General features: G+C 37.8%; 1 long non-coding RNA gene across 4 annotated transcripts in view; it reads right to left on the bottom strand.

Annotated features, from left to right (window-relative positions):
* Positions 1 to 1,546: 1,546 nt before the first annotated feature.
* LOC120562298 overlaps positions 1,547 to 22,757 on the bottom strand; it is a 34,438-nt gene continuing 13,227 nt past the window's right edge. For 2 of the 4 annotated variants that reach the window (XR_005639735.1, XR_005639734.1), the window contains 3 exons: positions 13,482 to 13,562; positions 4,803 to 4,947; positions 1,547 to 2,547 (listed from right to left, as the gene is read on the bottom strand). This is a non-coding gene — a long non-coding RNA (uncharacterized LOC120562298). The remainder of the gene's footprint in view (positions 2,548 to 4,802; positions 4,948 to 13,481; positions 13,563 to 22,757) is intronic. The other 2 variants (XR_005639737.1, XR_005639736.1) reach the window with 1 other exon arrangement.

Here is a 22,757-nt window from a genome sequence, read left to right on the forward strand (position 1 = left end):
AAACAATGCATGCATCTCTAAAAGTATTATTTCTTCAAAATAAATCTAGAGTTAGATTAACCATTGTTCTTGACCTCATTAAAAAGCAGATTCAGTCATTAAAACTATTAGTGATCTATGGGCATAGCCGAGGTCCTTCAAGTGAACAGTGTGATCTCGCCTTTATTCGGAGGTCACAGAGTTGTAGCTAATACTTTTCAGTAGGTTAAGTTAGTGGATAAGAAATTGAAATAGGCATTACAGGTCTGGTGCCTTAATCTCTGTGTTATTAAAGGTGTAGAGCAGGTAATGCCCTACCTTCATACTGTCTCTTAATTTTACAGCTAACAATGGCATCTGTCATCTGCCTAGCATGCTATTTCATTAACCGTTATTTACAGTATGGAAGTGGAATATGTTACCAAAACAGTGAATGCAGCGGTCCCTGGATAGGATATATGGGAATTATATCAACCCAGCCAGTATACACAGTACGTGACACATCACCTAGAATGAGTCTACCCCGTGTCATTAGATTGAAACATTGCAAAATTACGGGAACTGAGAGTGATTGATTATATTTTGAATGGCTTTCAAACCACAGTGGGAATTACTGCTGTCAGTCAGTTTAATATATAGCCATGATTTGTGAAATCAAATTGCTCAGTTCATGTAGTCACGTGATTTCACAAGAGCATGCTGATGTGACCAAACGGGTACAGAATAATGGCACAGTGAGTGACTTCAAGAAAACAAGATGACATAACACTCTGGGTTGCAGATAATTATTATATTCCAAAACACATATCAGTGGAAAGCTAGTGTAATTGTAAAGAGACCGTCTGAGTCTTGTGACCAGAAGTTTGTATTTCAACTATGACTGGATTCTAAGATATGTACAATGTTCTCCTCTCAATAATAACTATTGTCCTTGAGCAAGGCACTTTGATTCCAACATTTCCAATATATATTCGTAATATAAAACCCTAAAGAAAAGTTTGTGGGTGCGAAAAATAGTATTATGAAAACTGCCTCTCTGAACAGAGAGAACATGCAGTGTCTGACATAATCATGCTTGTTAGATTGGAATCCTTCACTAGAGCATAAGTGCACTCTCTTGTAAGACAGTGTTCTTGTGAGTTTCTTCATAAAATACATTTCTATCTGTGAACTAGAGCTTACCCAACCTTAACAATTTCTAGAAATATAACACTTTTAAAACTATTCTGAAAACATAGTTGTTTATATTACTGGTTATTATGATTAATATATCAAGATCATTGTTTCCCATCTTATATGTACCAGTGCAAAAAGAGCATATTTACAGAGTTGGACTTTAGTTATAATAAAGTTTTAGTCATAACCAGATTGTCATCATTATAACCCCCCTGTGACCACTGGGTGTGGGTTAAGAGGGTTAAAAATCCTTAAGCTGTAAAAATCCTACTGAAGCCTAATCTGTAAATTTGTGCAAGCACACGCAGACACAAACGTTTCTCATTGACAAGCAGCATTAGTTTTTATGTTTGTGTCTGATGATGCAATAAAACAAATCCCATTCAAGTAATTTCATTCATATTGCATAGTCCATTTTATTGGTGTTTACAAGGAATTTATTATATCCACATCACATCTCCAGGCCTATACTGCTTTTTATTATTTGTTCTTTTACATGTATTACATGCATTCCTGCATGTAAAATGTAAAACTGCACCATGCCTGTGTAATTTTTAATTTTAATAATTTTACTGTTTATTGATCCCCAGTGGGGAAATTACAATTAGACCCATCAATCACTGCTCCTGTCAAACAGAACTTGGTGACTTTTCTAGACTCTAGACTTCTAGACTACCCGATATCACAAACAGTTTATAACAAGTGAGGGAAGATATAGGAGGTTGCAGCTGTGTAGCAAATATAAACAGCAAGATGGAGTAATAAATACAACTATTCATTTGAAAAGATCACTTTTTTACCTGAACAGGACATCAGGTGATCGCATGGCTTGCTCAAAAGTCTTAACATGTTTTATTTTCTCTGTTGTTGGAGGAGAAGTTAGACATCAAGTGAATGACAGAGGCCTTAATGTCTTCTATTTGTGTGTATATAGTGATGAATTAGTGGAATGTTATGAATTAAATCATTTTCAGGGTTTGGATTACACTCACCTGAGGAAGGAGGTGTGTACACACTATATTTTCATCTTTTCATCAGGAGTTAGCTCAAATACATTTACAAGTATGTGATGTTTAACCCAATGCGGGTCAGATTCAATCCTCTCAATCCTGGTTTATCACAAGAGACCTCTCAGCTCATGAGGTTAAACATTCAATTTTGTTTGATCCTGAAGGGATGCTGCCAAAGATTAATCCATAATGCCTGTGAAATGGCCCTTCATCCAACAGGCTGTGCTGAAATAACACAGACTGTTCTGTTCCCAAACACGTTGTGGCTCTCCAATGACCCAGTGTAGCAGCACTTCAGGGAGCCCACGCAGCACTTGTTCTTCCAGCTGGATTCATGTTGCACCATGGCAGCGGGAGGGGTTCACTGGTCGAGTATTTACACCTGCAATTTATTGATAAATGCAGATTGGTATGGACATCAAAACAGCATATTTCAGAAAAAAACATACCATAACGACAAATTTGTTTGTATGGGAATACAATATTAAGATGTCTTCATTTAGTTTACAATACAATAAACCGTAAGTAATAAATCAGCTAATAGTATAAATATGTTCATTGGGTAAAGATGAGGCCTTCATCTTTCAAAATATGTCCATGGAGCTGGTCTGACAACATCATAATAAAAGATTGCCAGGGTTTTAATATTGACTGAATAAATACTCCAACACAGTGTGTCTTACAGTTTTAAAATATAAATGTACTAAAGCAGATTAAAAATTATAATACAGACCAGCACAGATAAGCAAACATTTGGGGATTGCATAAATTCTTGCTCGCACACACACACACACACACACACACACACACACACACACACACACACACACACACACACACACACACACACACACACACACACACACACACACACACCTTGACAGAACCAACAATTATCCTGACTTGTGTGCACTCATCCGGCTTAATGCATGCTTGTGAGGAAACTGCATGTATGTGTAGGTGCCTTCTGCTCTCACTACACAGAGGAGGAGCCCATGATAACACAAAACCCAGGAGAACAGAAATAACACACACAAACACATAACAACAGGGAGGTTTTGCTCTTCCTGGGGTTTAATATTCACAAGGGAAGCACAGGTCACATTTAAGCTCTATTCTTTTTGGCTAAAGCCAACTCTGTGTGTTTACATACACACATAATCGTGTGTCTGTGTGTATGCCTGTGTGCAATGTTCTTTAATATATGTATAAGTATACTGTATGTATGTTTGCACTCACTTGCCTCTATCTTTGAATGCCTTTCCTTAAACATCCTATATGGATGTGTATGCTGTGTGTAGAAAGAATAGGAAAGGATAAAGTATTGTGTGTGCCCAAATGTGGGTATTTTTGTAAATGTACTGTATGTGTGTGTATGCCTGTGTACCTTTATGTAAATCATAATATACCTTTTATAGAATGTCCTATGTTTACTTTATTATGCAGAGGTAAATGTATTTGGTGTTGCGTATATTGCTAAAGAACAGAGACCGCAGTAGAAATCCCCAAATCCCAAGAGAGTGAAACGCCACACACGCATACACTAGGCCAAGGCCTGAGGGGTGTGGTTCCTTTCTTTAACTGTGAAAGAAAGGGGCAGGACAGAGCTATAGATAGGGGCAGACAAAACAACCCCCACACACACACACAGGGACACACGCTCACAGCAACGCAGGTCAGGGAAGCGCTAAAGACAGGGCCACTAGAAGGAATGTTTGTTTTGGACTGACACTCTTGTGTAGAGGGTTGTGACTTATGGCCTTCTTGAAAAGTGGCTCTCACACAGCAGGGCAAACCACACATATTATTTCTTTTAAAAAAAAAAAAAAATGTTTTTTTTTTTTTATTTTTTTATTTTTTTTTTTTTTTTATAAAAAAAAAAAAAGCCCTATACTATATACTTCATCATAAAAATAGGATGTGTCATATCCACAAAGTCAATAATCCCAAAAAATAAGATTAATTAGCTTTGAATTAACTATGAAGCAGCACCACCTCTGTATCTGCGATTTTGTTTAAAGTTCTACACTGCATGTTTCAGTACACGGTGAATTTCTTTTGCACATGCAAACATTGCATCATCTAAACATTACCTTATTCACCACCAAATATACAGTGGAGAAACTGTTAAAAATGTGGCGGCAGAAACATGACAAGTTATCAACCAGCAAGTTACTTTAATCAAAACTCCATGCTAACTTGTTAGGTGTCACTTTGTAATCCAGTGTGAGAAAAGGAGGATGAGAAGAAGGATACAGAAATCAATTCCTAGAAGAAGGTGAGAGGACACTGCAGGAACCAGATATTTGACTCAGACTACAGTGGGATTATAAGGATTGGGCAGTATAAGCCGATATAGGAAACAATGTGAAGGAGACACTTGACAATATTGACAGGGCTGACATAAAAAATAAAGTGGTGGTGCTATAATGCAATATGGGAAACCATGTTGTGGAGAGATTCTTTTGTCATTTACAAACTGCTGAAAGGAAAATGAATAGAAAGGATGCTGTGGTGCTGAATTTATACAGGGGATCTCATTTCCACAGCAGAGCCAAGTAGGATTTAGTGTTGACCACACAAGACATCAAAAGCACTACTTGCTCATTTAAAACAACAACCCGGATAACATTTCACCTGCCTTCCATGAATCCTGTATTAGTACAACCGCAGCCCAGGCTCAGTCCCTGCATCTATACTGCATTAGTGGTTGCCATGGTAAAAGTCCTCCATCCCGCACTCCATCCTGCGCAGACAGAGAGGCAACACACAGCAACTGGGTCTGGAAGACAGAAACAGCTGAAAGCCATTGACAGCTATTCACAGTTACCCAGTACATCCGTGTGATGTGTTAGCATTGAGATCTACATGTTAAAATCATGCTGAGATTTCGCGTCCTGTATCCATAACACCATTACTGTCAAGCAACGGCATGACAACCAGCACAGCAAGCCTATGGACAAAGAAAAACACAGATTGTGTTTCCAGCTGTTTTAAATGTAATGCCATTTTTCTGTTTTATTAAATACAAGATCGGCAGAGGGAGAGGAAGGTCATGCCCTGGATTTCAATCAACATGCCACTGTGAATATGTGGCTGGTACACTAAGCTACCACACCGCTCCCTGATATTTCATTACATCTCATGATGCCATGTTCAAATTAAACTCCACATGCAGAGATACTGGAGCTGAAGGGTTTAAAGCTTCTAAAAGTCCTTTATCAACTGGATTATCTTCAACAGCCGCTCATTACAGCCAGTCACATCTGGATTTATATGCCATTTGTGTCACATAGCAGGTCCCAAATGACTATTATTATTGTCATACCATTATGAACTAAGAAATAATTTTTAACAAGCCAGAGTGCAAATGTTAGTGTGATGGGAATTTGAAATGAGTGATTTTTTGTCATGATATAGCAGATGTGGTTAGTTTGGATAGATTACATTGAAAACATAATTCATGCAATGATGAAATGATGCATGTTACAGCAGCTGGTGATGACTGGAAAGGGGGGGGGGAGTGATAAATAAACAATAATCATTAAGTGTCTTGTTTATGTATGTGTTAAAGAAAACAATCACTAATTCATATTATTCGACCACTTTCATCTGACAACCCAAGCAATATTATATATCTTGAAATTTGTTTTTGTTTTCAACAAAAGAAAAAGAATATGAACTGAGAATAAAAATCCCCTTAAAAAATACAATCACACACTACTTTAGAATAATAATACAATAATACAAAAATATTAAAAATAATACAATATGATTTAAATTGTACATTGTATCAAAAGATGAGACTGATATTGGCAGTCTAAGCCAGGCATCCTCCACTGAGATGTGCGAGCGCCTCCCGAGAGCACTGATTACATTCAGATTAATTTAATAATTGATTGAGCATACATTTCAACTCACTCAATAATCACAATTTGGTCAACCTCAACTATTTCAAGCAACGGAACTGACATAAACAGCTGTATCACATTTATCTCAAATCATCTTTCCGCAGCATAAAACATCCTGCACGGCTGGCTCCAGTTCATCTTCAGTTTAATCAATTTAGGAAGCCAATTTTCCTCCAAACATTCCAATATTGCGACGGACAGGATTGTTATATCCATCTTATTAAGAGTGAATACTCTATCATTAGCAAATCAATTGCAGTCTCTATTCACATTCGGAAAGGGTCGAACCGAGAATGAATTGACGCCCTCCCCCTTCCGTACAAAGCCTGGTTCACTGACACTGAGCTATATGTGAGAAAGCCTGTGAGAATGCCTTTTCTTGTACGACTATTTGGAATTGTCCTTTAAACTTCTCCTCTTGCTCCAAAGCAGCTTATAAACAACAATGTCAAGTCGGACCATAGACGACCTCTAGCATGACTGATCCTCCAAAGGTCTAAGTGACTGTGTGTGTGTGTGTGTGTGTGTGTTCACTATACGTAGAATGTATGACATAGACTAAAAAAGAAAGAGCGAAAAATAGACAACAGAAAAATAAGTATTGTGGACGCTAAACCTCAGTTTAAAAGGCTGCTGCACACACACACACACACACACACACACACACACACACACACACACACACACACACACACACACACACACACACACACACACACACACACACACAGTCATGACAACACTCTTCTGTTTACATAGACGGTTGGACATGAATAGCGCCTCATAGCACAGGCCTCAATCAAAGCTAACAGGACTGAATGGAGTAGATGGATTCAATGGTGAGGAGAAGACGCTCCTTTTAAATGTTAAAAGGTAATTTGGCTTAACACGCAGTCCCTTTTAATGCTGTCATAGACTTCGTGCACCTCACCTTCACCCTAATCTCCTATTCTACAACTCATTCAGTGCTTTTGCAAGACAAACAAAAGCTGGGTGCTGTTTACATTCCTTAATTATATTCCTTGATAACACAAGAAAAACAGAAGGCAAGAAAGCCACCAGTGGGGAGGTGGACGATATTATTTATCTTCTGACTTAGGCAGGCACCATAAATCTAAATTGATTCCAAAATCTAATGAGCCTCAACACAAAATTGCATGCCAGGACCAAATATAAAGGGTATTAATAATCAGTGAAACTCCCCTTTAAATCGGACTCCTGAGTGTGAACCTCAAATACATACTGAAGCTTGAATTTTCATAACATAACTACAGAAAACCATCACCCATTTAATTATTTTGTTAATAACAGAACAGACCCATTGTAATTTCCAACGCTGCACATAATCTTTCCTAATACTAAACACACAAATATATTTGGACAACACACACATTAACGACTGAAGACGCCACCACACGCAGTAACACACAACCTGCAGCAGCTTGTGTCTATTGAAATCATTTTCAAAAGAATTACAGAGAAATAAGAAGAATAAAATATCCTTGCCTGTAACTTCAAGGCCTTGAAGGTAAATCACACCATCAGCACTTAAGAAACTATAAAAATCTTATCATTTTGGTCTATTGTAGGCAAGGTTAAGTGTATACATATAGACGTCTACTACCTGTAGAGATAAGACATACGCAGCATGATAATGTATCTGAAAGATGTGAGTATTTTTTTATCCGTAGAGATAAGAAATATGCAGCATGACGATAAATATGAAAGAAGCTTCACTTAACATGATTTAAATTTTGATCGCTATGAATAGTATGATATAAAGCTGAGGAATATATGTATTTTTATTACAATTCGCGTCAACATATGCCTTTCTGGCTCTTGATATCTACAGTAGTACACAAAATGAAAATCATGTTAGAGGTAAAACTATCAGATAATGTTTTAGGCGATTGCTCAGTGCTTGATTTTCGAGGAAATAATGTGATTATGTCAAAAAGAACAAAATGGACTTGAGGAAAGAGCATCATACTATATTAAATAAATAAATAAATACTAATGATATGCTGTGCAGCTGAAATAAGACTCTTCTGCATTACATTCTAAAAGCAAGACTGGAGCCCAAATTGAAAAAAAAAAAGGATGAACCACACACTCTACCATCCCAACGTTCATTTGACTTTGCACACAAACTGGATCCATCAAATGAGGTGTATTAAAGATGTTAAGCCACCTAAAAGCCAGAGGGGGAGCTATGCTGTTCAAACACGTAACGTCTACTTATTAGTTTCAATTTATTTATTTTTTATTCTCTCTATTCTTGTCAAAACAATCAGTGAGTTAATTAATTATGCTAATCTGAAATTGATAATAAGCATCATTATTACATAATAATAATAATATTATTAATAATAATCATAATTATTATTTAACTAAATAAAAAGGTTGTATATGGTTCAAACTTACACTGTAAGTACTTCACTTAATGCTTATAGTCTATTATCTAGAACATTTTGGTGTATACACCAAATAAAGCTAATAATTATGATCAACCCTATGTTTGTTAGTATCTTCTGAGGTATTTACATTGCACACATTTCAATGTTGCAACAGATTTGAATATTATGGTCTGCTGTTTTTAACAAATTGTGTAAAATATGAATCATGCTCTGAAAAGGAATTTTGTAGTGCCATATTTATTTGTTAATAGAAATGATTATTTTCATGACATTTAGTCATATTTTAATTGATATTAAATTATGTTGATATCAATAAACTGTTGTTATCGCAGAGTTTATTTCAAAGAACTAATAGTTTTGTGTCTGTGATGGATGACTAAATGGCTTTGCCATGAACATTATAATTAATATCTATGTGTTTACATACCTTCCTATATAATGAAAAAATAATGCTAAAATGACACATTCGAGCAATATTGTACATTAAACTGGAAATGTGTTTATTGAATAGAGATAGTGAAGTATTATGGTATGTGAATATTCAAAATATAACAGAACAAACATTGCGAAATGAGATTTCACTGTGACATTTAATAAACAATAATAATTCCATTTCAAAATATAAAATGCAGAGAGGTACAGAGGCTTTCAGTCCTTTTTTTATTTTGCATGCTGCATAGAGACCAGAATCAAAATTCTGAATTTTACATTATGCATTGGCATTGTATCTGTTATAAAACTACGTTGAAATAATAGTAGATTACAATAAAATCTATAGAATCCCATCTGACCACATGCAGCAATATTAAGGAAGCTTTAAATGTATACAATGTCTGTACATTTGTGAGATGTGACTGCGTCAACTTTCATGCTTTTATCAAAACAAGTATACAACAATTTTGCACTAACTCCACCCCCACTAATGTGGGAAAGTCTAAGAAATGAAAATTGAAAATTTGAAGCGACAGAGGAGACACAAGCTTGTAAACAATAGTTATGGTTGCCACTTTGGCTGTCTGTCTCACTGACCGCTCTGTTAATCCACTTAAGACACAATAGACAACAGACCTACACAACACCTCACTATCAATTTATCATTAAAAACATTTTATTTCATGTGTTTCCCTGCTATTATAAAATCAAGACTTTTGAGGTGAAATTGTACGATTCCAATGTGCAGACATTAAAGAAACAAAAGCATCGCTGGGTCATCGGAAATCGGCTGTGGTCTGTGTAATTTTTCACGGTGTCTTCTCCCTTGCTCTTTCTCGCTCTCCTCTGCATTACCTTAACAAAAGCCTCACATACACACACACACACACACACACACACACACACACACACACACACACACACACACACACACACACACACACACACACACACACACACACACACACACACACACACACACACCACCAGTGTGACAGACAGGGATACAAAATGGCTGAATAGTGATGGAGGAGCTGCGTGTTCCTTTATGTGTCGACTAATCAGCCAGCACTAACATGTGTCAACACTACACTCACACTCTCCTCAGAATGGGGACATTGTCCAAAGACAGAGGGAAAAACTAACACTCTTTCCATATCCTGACAACAAAAGAGGAACAAAATAAATAAAGCTTCAGTAATTAGAATATCTGTTACGAAATGAAGGACAATGACTCTCACAAGCAAATGTGTTTTCGATGTTTTCCTCTTTTAAATTTGACCCAAATTATTCCTTGTATGCTGTATTTATTATTATTTTTTTTAATCTGAGCTACTGGTGGAGGTTTTATAACAACAGCTCCTCCGTGACAGTGGAGGACTGGCCGACGGCTACCTTTTGAAGCCTGCTGCAGCAGCACTGATATCCTCCACCACACGTACACATACTTGTCATCAGTAGTTTACAAAACCCGCCTTCTCCAGTTCTGCTGTATTTTTATTAAGATACTTGACAACTGACATCGATCCTCAAATGCATTAATAATATTCTGTTGCTCTGGAGCCAACCCAGAACATTTATAACATAAAGTAAAATATAAAAATGTGTGTCTTAGGTAGATATATATATATATATATATATATATATATATATATATATATAGATAGATAGATAGATAGATAGATAGATAGATATACATGTTTTAATTATTTGAAAATTAAAAAATTATCTTCCTCCTCAATTGAATTCCCTAATTATTACATTAAAAGCGTGATTAAGCGTTTAGGCATGAAAATCCAATTCCAATGGAAAATAAGGTAAGATTGCAGAAATAGAAACACAATACAGATAATTGAAAATTGTATTGACAAAGAGCTCTATTTTAGCTTGAACTGTAAAATGAAAAATGCAAAGAAGATTTGACACGTAGCATTTTCAGCCACACTGTGCTTCAGTGGCTCTTTTGTGAGCCTGTAAATTTAGTTTTTGCTTGAGTCAAGCCCTTTTACTCAATCATCGTGCATTAACATACCGCAAGAAAGACACAGAGCGAGAGGGAGAGGAAAAGAGGTGGACAGATAATGAACCTGTGTCTGCTACTGCTATAGGCAATCAGGAACTAACCTTGTGAATAATCAAGACTTGGCAGAGAGAGGGGGTGAGAGAGGAAGAAAAAGAGAAAGAGAGAGTGACTATAGCGCCAGTTTCTAATCCTATCAGTCCAGTCCATGGTGTGTGTGTGTGTGTGTGTGTGTGTGTGTGTGTGTGTGTGTGTGTGTGTGTGTGTGTGTGTGTGAGAGAGTGTGTGAAGGTTGTTTCTTTAGGACAGCTCCCACTGCGAGCAGTGAAAAGCAACCTGAAATCAAAGCCAATGCATCTGTGTTTGTGATTATCACACAATGGCAAACCTTCTCTCACTGAGGCCTTCTATACATCTGAATCATTCTCTATGGATCTGTGTCTTTCTCTGCTGGGCCATGCATTTCTGGGGTTTTATTTTGTGCCCATGTGTGTTACATATCGATGCATTCCCCTTGTAGTGGCTTTCTCTTTAGGCAGTGCATGCAAAAAAATGACTGTAGGGCTGCTGGGTAAAAAGGCATGTATTACCCACTTTTACTGCTGTGCTGGTTTAAGAGTGGGGTTTGTGGGGAAGTTACTTTTTGTATTTGCATCTTACAGTGCTGTGACATTGCTGAGGTGGGTCAGGTAGTGGAGGCTATCTTTAAAATGAAAATGACAACGTTGCACAATGCACAACTGATGACACAAACTAATGACAATATGGAATAAAAGTTGACTTTTATTTGCTCAATTACGAACAAGCACCCCACAGTGATGATGGATAGCTGCTATGACACCTCACTGTACAAAAAAATACAAAATTAGCAAAGAGCTGAATCCAACAGTCCCAAACGAAATTTCACATCATACTGTAAGCTTTACAAAGGTGGCATGTGTTGCTGCAGGGCTGTGGCATTGGGATGCATTATATTGTAATCTTGTCTTTTGGTTGTGTGTGTGTGTGTGTGTGTGTGTGTGTGTGTGTGTGTGTGTGTGTGTGTGTGTGTGTGTGTGTGTGTGTGTGCGTGTGTGTATGTCTCTCTGTGTGTGCGTCCTACATAGCAACTGCCAGGCTGCTTGCAGTTCTCCTTTGCAACAAGGACTGAATTGGAACAAATTACCCCTGCTCTCTCTATCTCTCTCTCTCAGTGTGTGTGTGTGTGTGTGTGTGTGTGTGTGCGCGTGCGCATGTGTGTGTATGTGTGGCAACACAAACAACAGCTGATGCCGTGGACAGGTGGACAGAAGGTCGCCATCCCCCTCTCATGTGCACACAAATAATTTAACACACACCAGGTATGTGTTAGCATGTTTGTGTGAACTAATATGGACATGCGGCACACATATTAAGCATACATAACTGTGAAATGCAGAACTAGTAAATGTAATCAATGCATTGTTCGACATGCACACACATACATACGCCCTCCTAACTGGTGTACAAATAATCAGACATACACACACACAACACCAAACGCCAACTAACTAAAATAATGGTGTGACAGAACACAAATACTACAACAATGCCGTATAGAAACAAAAATGACAAAGCCGTGTCTTCTGTCTTACGAAGCCGTCCGCTAAAAGCATATTTCTCGCCCTCCATCTTACAGCAGGCTGGCCGACAGGCAGACAAAGAGACACTACCGCAGTGTGAAAATATCCTGACGTAGCTGGCTTCTCTGTGGCTGAGATTTAGTCTGTGCGTGTATGTGTGTTTCCTTGCTTTATGGATCGAAGTAAATATGCATGCTATGTTTTGGAGCATGTGTCTGTGAGAACATGTACAGGTGTTTCATGCACTTTTACTTTTGCGCATGCAGCAAGTTTGTCTAGATAAATGTTCACTCTATTGTATTTGCATGTATGTCTTCTTCATGCATTTTCCTGATATGCTCATGTGTGTTTATATGTGTATTTCAGGTGTACAGTGGGAATGTGCAGGTTCTAGCTGTAGTAATCCTCTCCTCTCCTCAAACTATTCAACAGTGCAGGTTGAAAATTAAATTGCAGTGCTAGAATTTTAATGACAATCTTTTTCTTCCCTCCTGTCTGGTTACTGCCTAGACAGACACACAGAGGAAACTAAAACACTGGCATCTTTGTAGGGAAACAACACACATTCAGGCAGAATACATTTAGACATGTCCATAAAACCTCTTTTCACCCAACTAGTAATAGTAATACTACTAATCAAACATACTGTACCTATACCATTACAATAAAAGGCATAAGCTGACTGGATGCAGTTGTTTCTATAAGACATAGTGACACCATTATTTAATTGGTTAGCTTGGTGTTAGCAATGCTAACGAGCTGTTTCATGATGAAGTACTGATGCGTTTCTCATCCAGCAGCATTGTATTCGACACACATCAAATCAAATATACCAAATGATTGTCCTAAAATGTACCAATTGATGCATTAAAAAGAGAAATATACAAAACACAAGTCACAGTGGTGTTTTAAATCTGTGTGATGCAGATGCTCACCTGTTTGAGGCCAATGCTAGCACTTTGCCAGACACTGTGTGTCTGTATGATGGAGGCCTGCAGAGGGCCAAGCCTTCACTTCTGTTTTACACAAACAAAACACAAAGAATGGCTCATCAGCTAATCCGTAAAATTCCATCCAAGTCAACTTTGAGTAAAATATAGAAACAAAAACCTAAATGCAGAGAAAAATGATTAAAAGAAAATAGTCAGTAAGTAGTAATACAAATTAGACAGAGAGAGAGGAGGTGATGAGTAAAGAGAACAAAATCTAAAAAAGAGAGAGCAGAGCCATGCTAGCACTTCACTGATCAACTTTCAACTTTGAGAACAGGAGCAACAGATGCAGTGGTGGTGTATTGTGGAGGGTATTAGGGTGAGGGACATCCCAATATCTCCCCCACTGCGTTTATGCGTTTGTTTTTGTGTGTGAGTGTGACAGCAGGGAGCAGCTCAGCGCAGGACGCTGCACGCAGCAAGGGGCCATTAGACATGGTGGGGTGACCCACATAAAAGACACGCACACACACACACACACACACACACACACACACACACACACACACACACACACACACACACACACACACACACAAAGCATGAAACTTTCCTTTTTGCGGCCAATGTGCCATGATAACCATAAAGTCTAGATTCTTTAGCATTGGGTTTAGCACGGCCATTGTCAAATAGTTCTCACAGTGAAGGATTTGTTAGGCAACTGCTGGTCCAATAAGCCTCAATATATTCAGCACAAATTCAACAAACTCTTTTCATTGATGAGACACATTCTTTCTGAGTGAAAGTGAAAACTTTTCACTGTGTATGTCTTCTGCTGTACTTTAGCTTGTGTTGCCATTCTGTGTATTAAGTCGCAACACAATGAATTAATTGGCAACAAAAATCACAAATTAAGGCCTCTCTGACACAGCCTCAATAGAAAATAATTTCATAAAATGTACAGGCTAGTTTTTTTTTTGCAATGCATTGGATTAAATTATGGAATATTGTACAGGTGTTCCTGTTATTGTGATCGCCCCTGTACATGTTAGTACAAAGTTAAGTAAAAATGTTGAAAGCAAGTTTTATTTTTTCTCTCTGTAGTTTGACTCTCTACAGTGATTGTGGCAGGCACTTGGCATTTGTGATGACATTAAATAGTAATTAATTGGGGTATGTTTATATTCAATAACTTTTTAAACTAACATCTCTCATGTGATCTTTCAATTTCCAACTTCAAATGTGTATTTCCTGTAGCATTACTTACTACAGATAGTTCAGCATATTTTGTATGAAAACATAAGACAGAACAGAACTCTATGTAAAAAGAAAAACACTATTGTGTAAAGCACAATAGAAAGTTTTACTTGGTGCAAATAAACTCATAGGACACACTCTGTCTGCCCTCAGTAAACTATTCCTTTATGGCCTTTAGTCTAGGATTTCCCTGGCTGTATACTTGTCTGAGTTAGGAAGAAAGAACCAATGCTGCTCTGTCCCTCTGCTTTGTTGAGTTCAGTAAACTTGTAGCTGAACAACATGGAAAATTGATTTGGTTGCTAATTATGGTACTATGGTTATGGTTATTACGATCTGATTGATATAGCTAACATATCAAACCCCATCTGTAACCACAGGGTTCTGAGAGAAGAACTGGTTCTAAGCTAATGTTGCAGGTATATCAATCTTTTTTTCTGAATATAGAGAGTGTGGCTAAAAATGGATATAGACAATACTCAGGGTAACAGGAAAATATTGCCAATATTATTAGGCATGCAATAATAACTGTAACCTATAACAGTTTAGGTTCAGGTTACAGGCAGAAGCTCAGTCTGTAGGGACTTGGCTTGGTTTGGCCAGTTTACCTCCTGGGCGCTGTGACTGCCAAGGTTCCCTTGAGTAAGACACTGAACTCTGACATGTCTCCATAAGTGCATGTATATCCCTTGCGGGATCAATAAATGTGTTATGTTAGGTGGTCAACAATAAACCTGTAACCTGCCTGTAGTCAATGTTAATAATTAACATGGTCTTACTCTTGGTTTAACGTTAGCCAGCAGATAGTGGCAAAGGAACTTGGATGCATAAGTTACCACATTTTTTATAGTCATGGCAAAGCCTGCACTCTATGTGAACAAGTGTGGCAAGCAAACAAACATTTACTCGTCCTTTCAAAATATTCAGCAAACGCCATTCTAATCAAGTTAAACTCCCTTAGCCAAAGCTAATACAAAAGCTAAAGTTAAATAGCTCATGCTGAGCTAAACATTTTCATAACCGTTCATAGGCGCTAGTGTTAACTTTCACTTTACCAAGCGACTGACCTATCCAGATGCCTTTTTAGGTGACCAATACAGTTTGATGTGGTTGATACAGCATCCTTTTTTTTTTCTATATACTGCAGACATTGCATTTAGCGATTCTCTTGTTCAGGCCTTGTGTAAAGTTATTAAAGCCAAAGGTTATGACAAAGGGCACAGCAGCTGCAGGTGTGCTCCAAGTCGCAAATTCAACTCCGAGCTTTGCAATCTGTACAGCATCCTACATCCTCTTTCATTAGCCCCTCAAGCATATGTTCCTATATAAACAGTATGTGGCATATTTTCAGTATGAAAAGGCTAATTATTATTTTGAATGAGCTGAGGCAGCATCAGGTTCTCCAGTAACTCCAACACAATGTTTTGTTCTGTAATAAATCTTGAGCCATGTCTTTTTTCTCTCAGATAATTACAATTTGGCTGCACAGCTCCACTTCCTCACAGTGCTTCACAGCAGACAGATTGTTGAGTTGGTTAGTTGGCCTGCAGTTCTGAAACTCTCCTTCTTTCATTATCCTTATCTCTCCATATCGCTCTCTCCTGCCCCCACAACACACACATATACATTGCCAGAGGGATTTGCAGCAGCTAGGCAGAGCATATGTGTGTGTGTGTGTTCATGCACAGCAGGGAGTTGCCAATTACAGCAGTGATTAAAACCCAGTAGTGTGGAAAGAGAGATGGAGAGAGAGGTAGAAAGAAAGGGATATGGACAGACAGACAGAGATACAATGAACGACACAAACGTGTTCCTACACATGCAGCCTTTTCCATAAATGCTACAGAATTCAACTTGTGATATTTCTGAACAGCCTAAGTTACAAATCCAGTAGAATCCAAAAAGTATAAATCCAAGTATAATCACTGTAAACATTAGTGCATTTTTGTAACCCCCCCCCCCCCAACCCATCATCATTATTGTAAGTAGGATAATCATAAACAAAGTCAAGAAAAAAAGTCCATCGAAGGCCACTTTGACAAAACCAGCCACCAGCTATATCTGCTGAACAACATTCTACATTTTGAGGAAACTTAGTAGAGATATACAGAGAGAAAGACATGGCATGGGATTAATATTAAAACTCCTTTCCATATTCCACAGAGTCAGACACTGGGTCTGAGCTCAGCCCCAAAATCCAATAGGAGAAATTGCAACCTCTTGTAATTTGCATCCCCCCTCACCTGCCTCAACCATGGAAAATGAGCTTCACATGGCTCATGTGTCGCAAAGAGAAAGGGAGAAATCCCTTGCAATGAATCAGTAGAAAGAGGGAATGGAGAGAAAGGACAGCGAGAGGGGCAGAATGACAACAAGGTAATGGCACCAATGTATCTTTCCCTCGGCAGGACTGTTTAATTGTTTGATATTTCACCGTTTGCATCAAGGAGCAGAAGCATCAATGAGTTGATGGACTGTATGCCTTTAGCACATAAACTAGTGCATGTGGCTGCGAGGAGAGGTAGAGAAAATGAGAAAAAGAAAGCAAATGAGTAAGGCAAAGATAGGATGTAGGGCAGGAGACAGAGGACAGAGGTAGAGGAGGTTTATGTGCATACAGCAATAATGCTTAGATGACCAAATTCTGATTGTCTATTAACATCACAATTATAACATGTTAATAGCATGTTAATCACAGTAAGTTAGTTAAATAGAATTTATGTAACATGTGAGTGTTTCACTTTTTGTCCACCCCTTTATGTGTGCATAAGCTACGGCTGAACTGGCCCTAGCAGTAGCAGTGTCACTTTTGTGGGTGACACAAACATGATGCCTCATTCATTATCAATGGTAAGGGTAAAGATGTTTTCTCCGTGACATCACAGGTTAGAGTCTGGTCTTTTTCTTCCAGCTTTAAGAGACCTGGTTCACACATAGTAATATAACTGCAAATCCATTGATTATTTCTTTAACCGAGTGATTCTTACAACCTACCTAGCCCAATAACCTTAACATGATGAAGTCACAGTGATGTCACACTTAAAGATGCGGGTGGCTAAAACACTTAAAGGGAACAAATCAATCACCAGTTTGCTCTGTGCAGGGGTGGACAGATATAAGCACCATGTTTCCTCAACTCATGAGGTGAAGTCACGTGCTGAGTTCGTGTCATGTCAGATTTACCATAAATACAAGCTCCCTACTGAGAGGAACCATTTACGTCAACCTCCTGGTGTACTTACAAGCAAGAGATGTGGTATTTCTGTGGGCTTAAAATCCCTTTGCATCACAAATGGAAAACATGTGTTGACATGGGATGCAAACACTGAAATAAATCCACTAATGTTGACTGTCAAGCGATTAAAAGTACTACTTACATTCACTGTAACAGAATAAAGTTACCAAAAGTGAGAAAATATGCTGCAGTTTTTATTTTTTTATTTTCCATTCTGTTTGTGGGGGATTTTAAATTGCCAAATTATGCTGAGGATAATACTTTATATGAAAACATCAAATCAAAAAGCTAAATCAACAAACATGAGAGATGTGTTTAGATGCTAAATGTTAACATATCCTTCTTGGACACATACATTTCAGAATGTTTTAAAACATAGTCATATTGTCACATTTATTTGAAAGGCCGAGCTAGGTGGCTAGCTAATTCATCCAATGAACAGCAAGAGATAACAACAAAGAGAACATTGCAGCAAAAATCAATACATAATTACTTGTGGTTCTGCTTGCCTCTGCTTGGTTGGCTGCTGTTAAATTTGGGTGAGGTTACAGGTTAGTGCACTATTGCTGTTGGGTAAAAGCCCTTTCTTATCTTCAGCATGTTCACTGTTCAAACACAAAAAGTCTTAATTTTACCTGTGTGTGTATTCATAAGCTTCAGAGGATGGGGGTGTTTCTCAGCCCCAAAATTGATCTTGTAATCCTTTAAAATCATCAAAGGTAAAGGTAGACCTTTTTTCTGACTAACAGCTGAGTGCAAACAGCATTCAATTACAGTAATGCCTTGCTCATGGACCCTTTCACAGATCACTGATAGCCAAATTGGCTGTTTTGGTATTGATTGTCTGAAGGGAAACTTGCTCTTTGTCAATGTTTAACTGTCAAACACGACAGTATTGCCCATCAGAAGGACAGAGAATGGTTCGTAAACACATTTTCAATACAAATTTGATATTTTGTACCTCAAAGCTGAATCAGAATTCCTTGATTTATTTTATTCATCATATCGAAAGCCAGGCGGCTCTTTTTAATGAAGCCAGTGGACAGTTTGATGTTGTGTTTGTGTGTGTTTGGTGTGTGTGTGTGTCTGGAGAGTGGCAGGTGAGTGAGCTATCTGCAGTGCTCACACTCTCACCCCCTGCTGTGTTTAATCAATACCACTCTGAATTCCAGCCTACACACACACACACACACACACACACACACACACACACACACACACACACACACACACACACACACACACACACACACACACACACAACACACACAAGGCCTTGCAATATCTTTCTGTAAGACACCAAGGGAATACTAAGTATGAGCAACTTCACACTCCTCCTTGGTGTATAAACAGTGTGCACACATACTTTCACACACAAAGGGTGAATGTGTGTATTTACTTGTGCTTTTTTTGTGTGAATGTGTGTGTCCATAACGGGTGGGGCTAATTAATTCTAGTCCATCTTGTCCACTGGGGAAGTATATCAAGATTGAGCATGAGTGTGTGTGTGTGTGTGTGTGTGTATGTGTGTGTGTTTGTTTATGTATGTGTATGTGTAGGGAAGCTTCTCAAGAGGATTCAGAGCAGCAATCGGATCGATTCAAGTTCACCCAGGATGGGGGGAATGAGAGAAGTGAGAATAACATGTTTTCTTCATGATGTTGATGATATCTAATGATAAACACTTGTTTACCATTTATTTACAACTGATTTATTTATCAAGCAGAAGTATCTAGCACAGTAGTGTACCCTTGGCTACTGAACACATTTTGTGGAATAGTTGAAGGTTAAACGCATTGCTCAAAGGCACTTGGCCGGTAGTTGCTGAGGGAAGGAGGACTTGTTCATTCACTTTTCCTTCCCACATAGGCCCATCAACTGTTGGGACTGACATCACAGCTGTTTCCTTAAAATTCACCTTTTGAACCTCAAGGACCCAAAAAACCTTTAAACTCGAAAACTTGATTGAACATTGAATTACGTTGCTAAAGGTTTATATATTTGGAAATAAAAAGAAAGAATATCTTTTGGTGTATTTAAGCTGATGGTTGATAGGGCTTCGGAGGTCAATGTGAAGGTGGCTGAACGCTTTAAGTTGTTTTCTGTGTCACTGGTACAGAATTTCTGCATTTTTGTACAGCGTCAGGAAGCAAGAATCATGAGAATTTTAGGGGTGTGTTGTGCAACAAAGGTCATGAGCTGGTTTTCAATGGGAAACACCACAAACTAAATAGGAAGTCAAGCCTCACCACTATTTATGCTTCCTTTATTCTTTTTTGCCTTTTAACACTTTAATTCTGTTGTTTAGTTGTTAATTGACATTTGTCTAAGACTGCATGCCTATTTTTCATCATGTTTGTAGGAGTGTATTTAGCGATGCAACAGCCTGTGATTGTGATATTACAAAATGTTTTTCCGAGTAATAACCAACAACATTTCTATTATTAATGTATTTTTATATAATATTATAAAAGAGGTTTTATAATAGAAGGATTTAATTGTCACAATACTTAAAACAGCTAATGATTTACAAGCTAACATTTGCTCAAAATGGAGTTATAATAATTATATGATTTTTTTCGGATATAATTAGAAAGCAGTGGGTTGCAATCGATTAATATGCTGACAAAAAATCCTGGGGGATCACAGGGCAGAGGTGTGAAGCTTAGTGAGTATAAATCTGATTCACAAGCTATTTACGAGCTGTTTCGAAGCCCCCACCCCTCCTGTCTATCTCCACTGTGTAAAAATAACTAGTTCGAAAAATCTGGAAATGGGCCGCTTTGAGATGGAGGATAATTAAGGCGAATACGGAGCCAGTGTTTTTAACAGTCACACTTTTCCCTCTCCTTTCCTCACTCCTCTTCTGTCCCTCCTGACACCTTGCTCCCCCCACATACTCTTCCTGCAGCCCACCACACACACACACACACACACGCGTTACCACCACCACCAACCAGCTCCCTGCTGTGAGAGCAAACACTCATCGCACATGATCACCATGACGATATGGAAATATGAATTATGCATAAAGGCAGCCTCGCCTAGGCTGTGGGTACAAAGCCGTGTGGGTGATATTCTCCTTTCAAATGATGGGAAATATCCCCTTAGTATTAATAATATAATAATCTATTCTACCACATTTTCTCTGCTGTATTACTGTTTCGTAGATTTGTGATTTGTTAGGTGTTCCAAACTAAATGTTACACCCCATATGCACTGAACATTAAACCATTAACACATTTAATTCAAAAAAAACATTTGTGCATTGTGTGCTTACAGCAATGTTAAAATGAGCATACATGATGAAACAGTGTATTTACACTCCAAGCCTAATCACAGACACACAGAACAAATTCCAGTACTGCCCTTTAATTAACTGTTACGGCAGTGGGGCTGAATGTAATTACATTTTGCTGACTTTGCTTTTCTTAATGTTCTTCATTGTGTCACTCCAAGGTCACAGTGCAATTAAACATCCTTCACAAAGAGAATGCATAATAGGCATGCAAAAATGTAACACAGTGTCAATATGTTGTCTATTGTTTATTAAATTGAGTCCAAATTGTATTACAGGCAGCCATTTCATCAGCTCCGTATTCAAGGGATCCTGACAGTGTGACAGTATGAAACAGTTCTCTGTGTCTAAACCCTGGCAAGAGCCATTTTTCTAACACACTGGCTATTATTAGATGTTTGTCTAAGACAAATTTGACATTGCGATTATTGAAGTAGCAACAGATCCGGTTTTGACAGGCAGACAAAAAAGTGTGAAAATAAAACAGAAAGAGGCCAGGGGAGGCGCTGAATCATGGGGAATCTGTATTGTATGACAGGATCGGTTAAACATGGCTGACTGGAAGGTTACATTATGGCTCCATGCAGTTTCTATATAGAAGGTATTAGGTGAGCCAATGGATAGACTGTGATACATAATAGTATGAATAAATGACTGACAATAACTCTTAACACATTAACAAAAGCGGTTCTATTTTATTTGGCAGCATCCAGCCATAGTATAATTGCATAATATAAATCACATTAAATTTTTATCCCAGTCCCCCTGCAGGCAAAGAAAAATGACCATATTACTCTTGAGTTCATCTTTGTTAATCAAACAAAAGCATAGATGTAATCATATCTGCTTCCTGCAATTCACCCCTCTCGTCACACATTATCTAATATTATCAATGATATCTATTATTAGTTTGAGTCATTTTCATTCAATCAATTCTCCTCAGGTTGGATGAGAGTAACTTTGCATGTCAAAAGCTTTTGTATCTCTTGAATCAGGTAAATACTACTTTACTTACAGTAAATACTGTAAGCTGTTACAGTTTATTATATTTTGATATTTACAGACTGGATCACCGCTCCATCTGTGTTGCATCAGGACATGAGAAACTCAAGGAAAGGTGTAAGACTATATGGTAGATAGGTATAGGTGTAGGTATTGGTTTGTGCCATTCTTATGTGTTCTGACTGTCAAATGCTTATTCTATGAAATATTAAATCCCAATAAAAACAGAAAACCTTTATTTTTGAAGTGTGAAATAAAACAATGCTGATTGAAAACGGATTTATGGTCAACGATTAATGTTATCCTGAATCTGCAAAGACAATTATACAGTCCCTATCCAATAAAGATAAACAGTTTCTGTTTAGTAATACTATATTATATATTTATAATAATAGTTTTACTATGATATTTAGTGGTGTGAAATGCTCACCATATTTAAAACAGCATGTACTTCACACTATAGGGTATTCAAGATGTCAGCCCGTCA

This window comes from Perca fluviatilis, chromosome 7 (assembly GCF_010015445.1).
Source record: "Perca fluviatilis chromosome 7, GENO_Pfluv_1.0, whole genome shotgun sequence".
Taxonomy (NCBI): domain Eukaryota; kingdom Metazoa; phylum Chordata; class Actinopteri; order Perciformes; family Percidae; genus Perca; species Perca fluviatilis.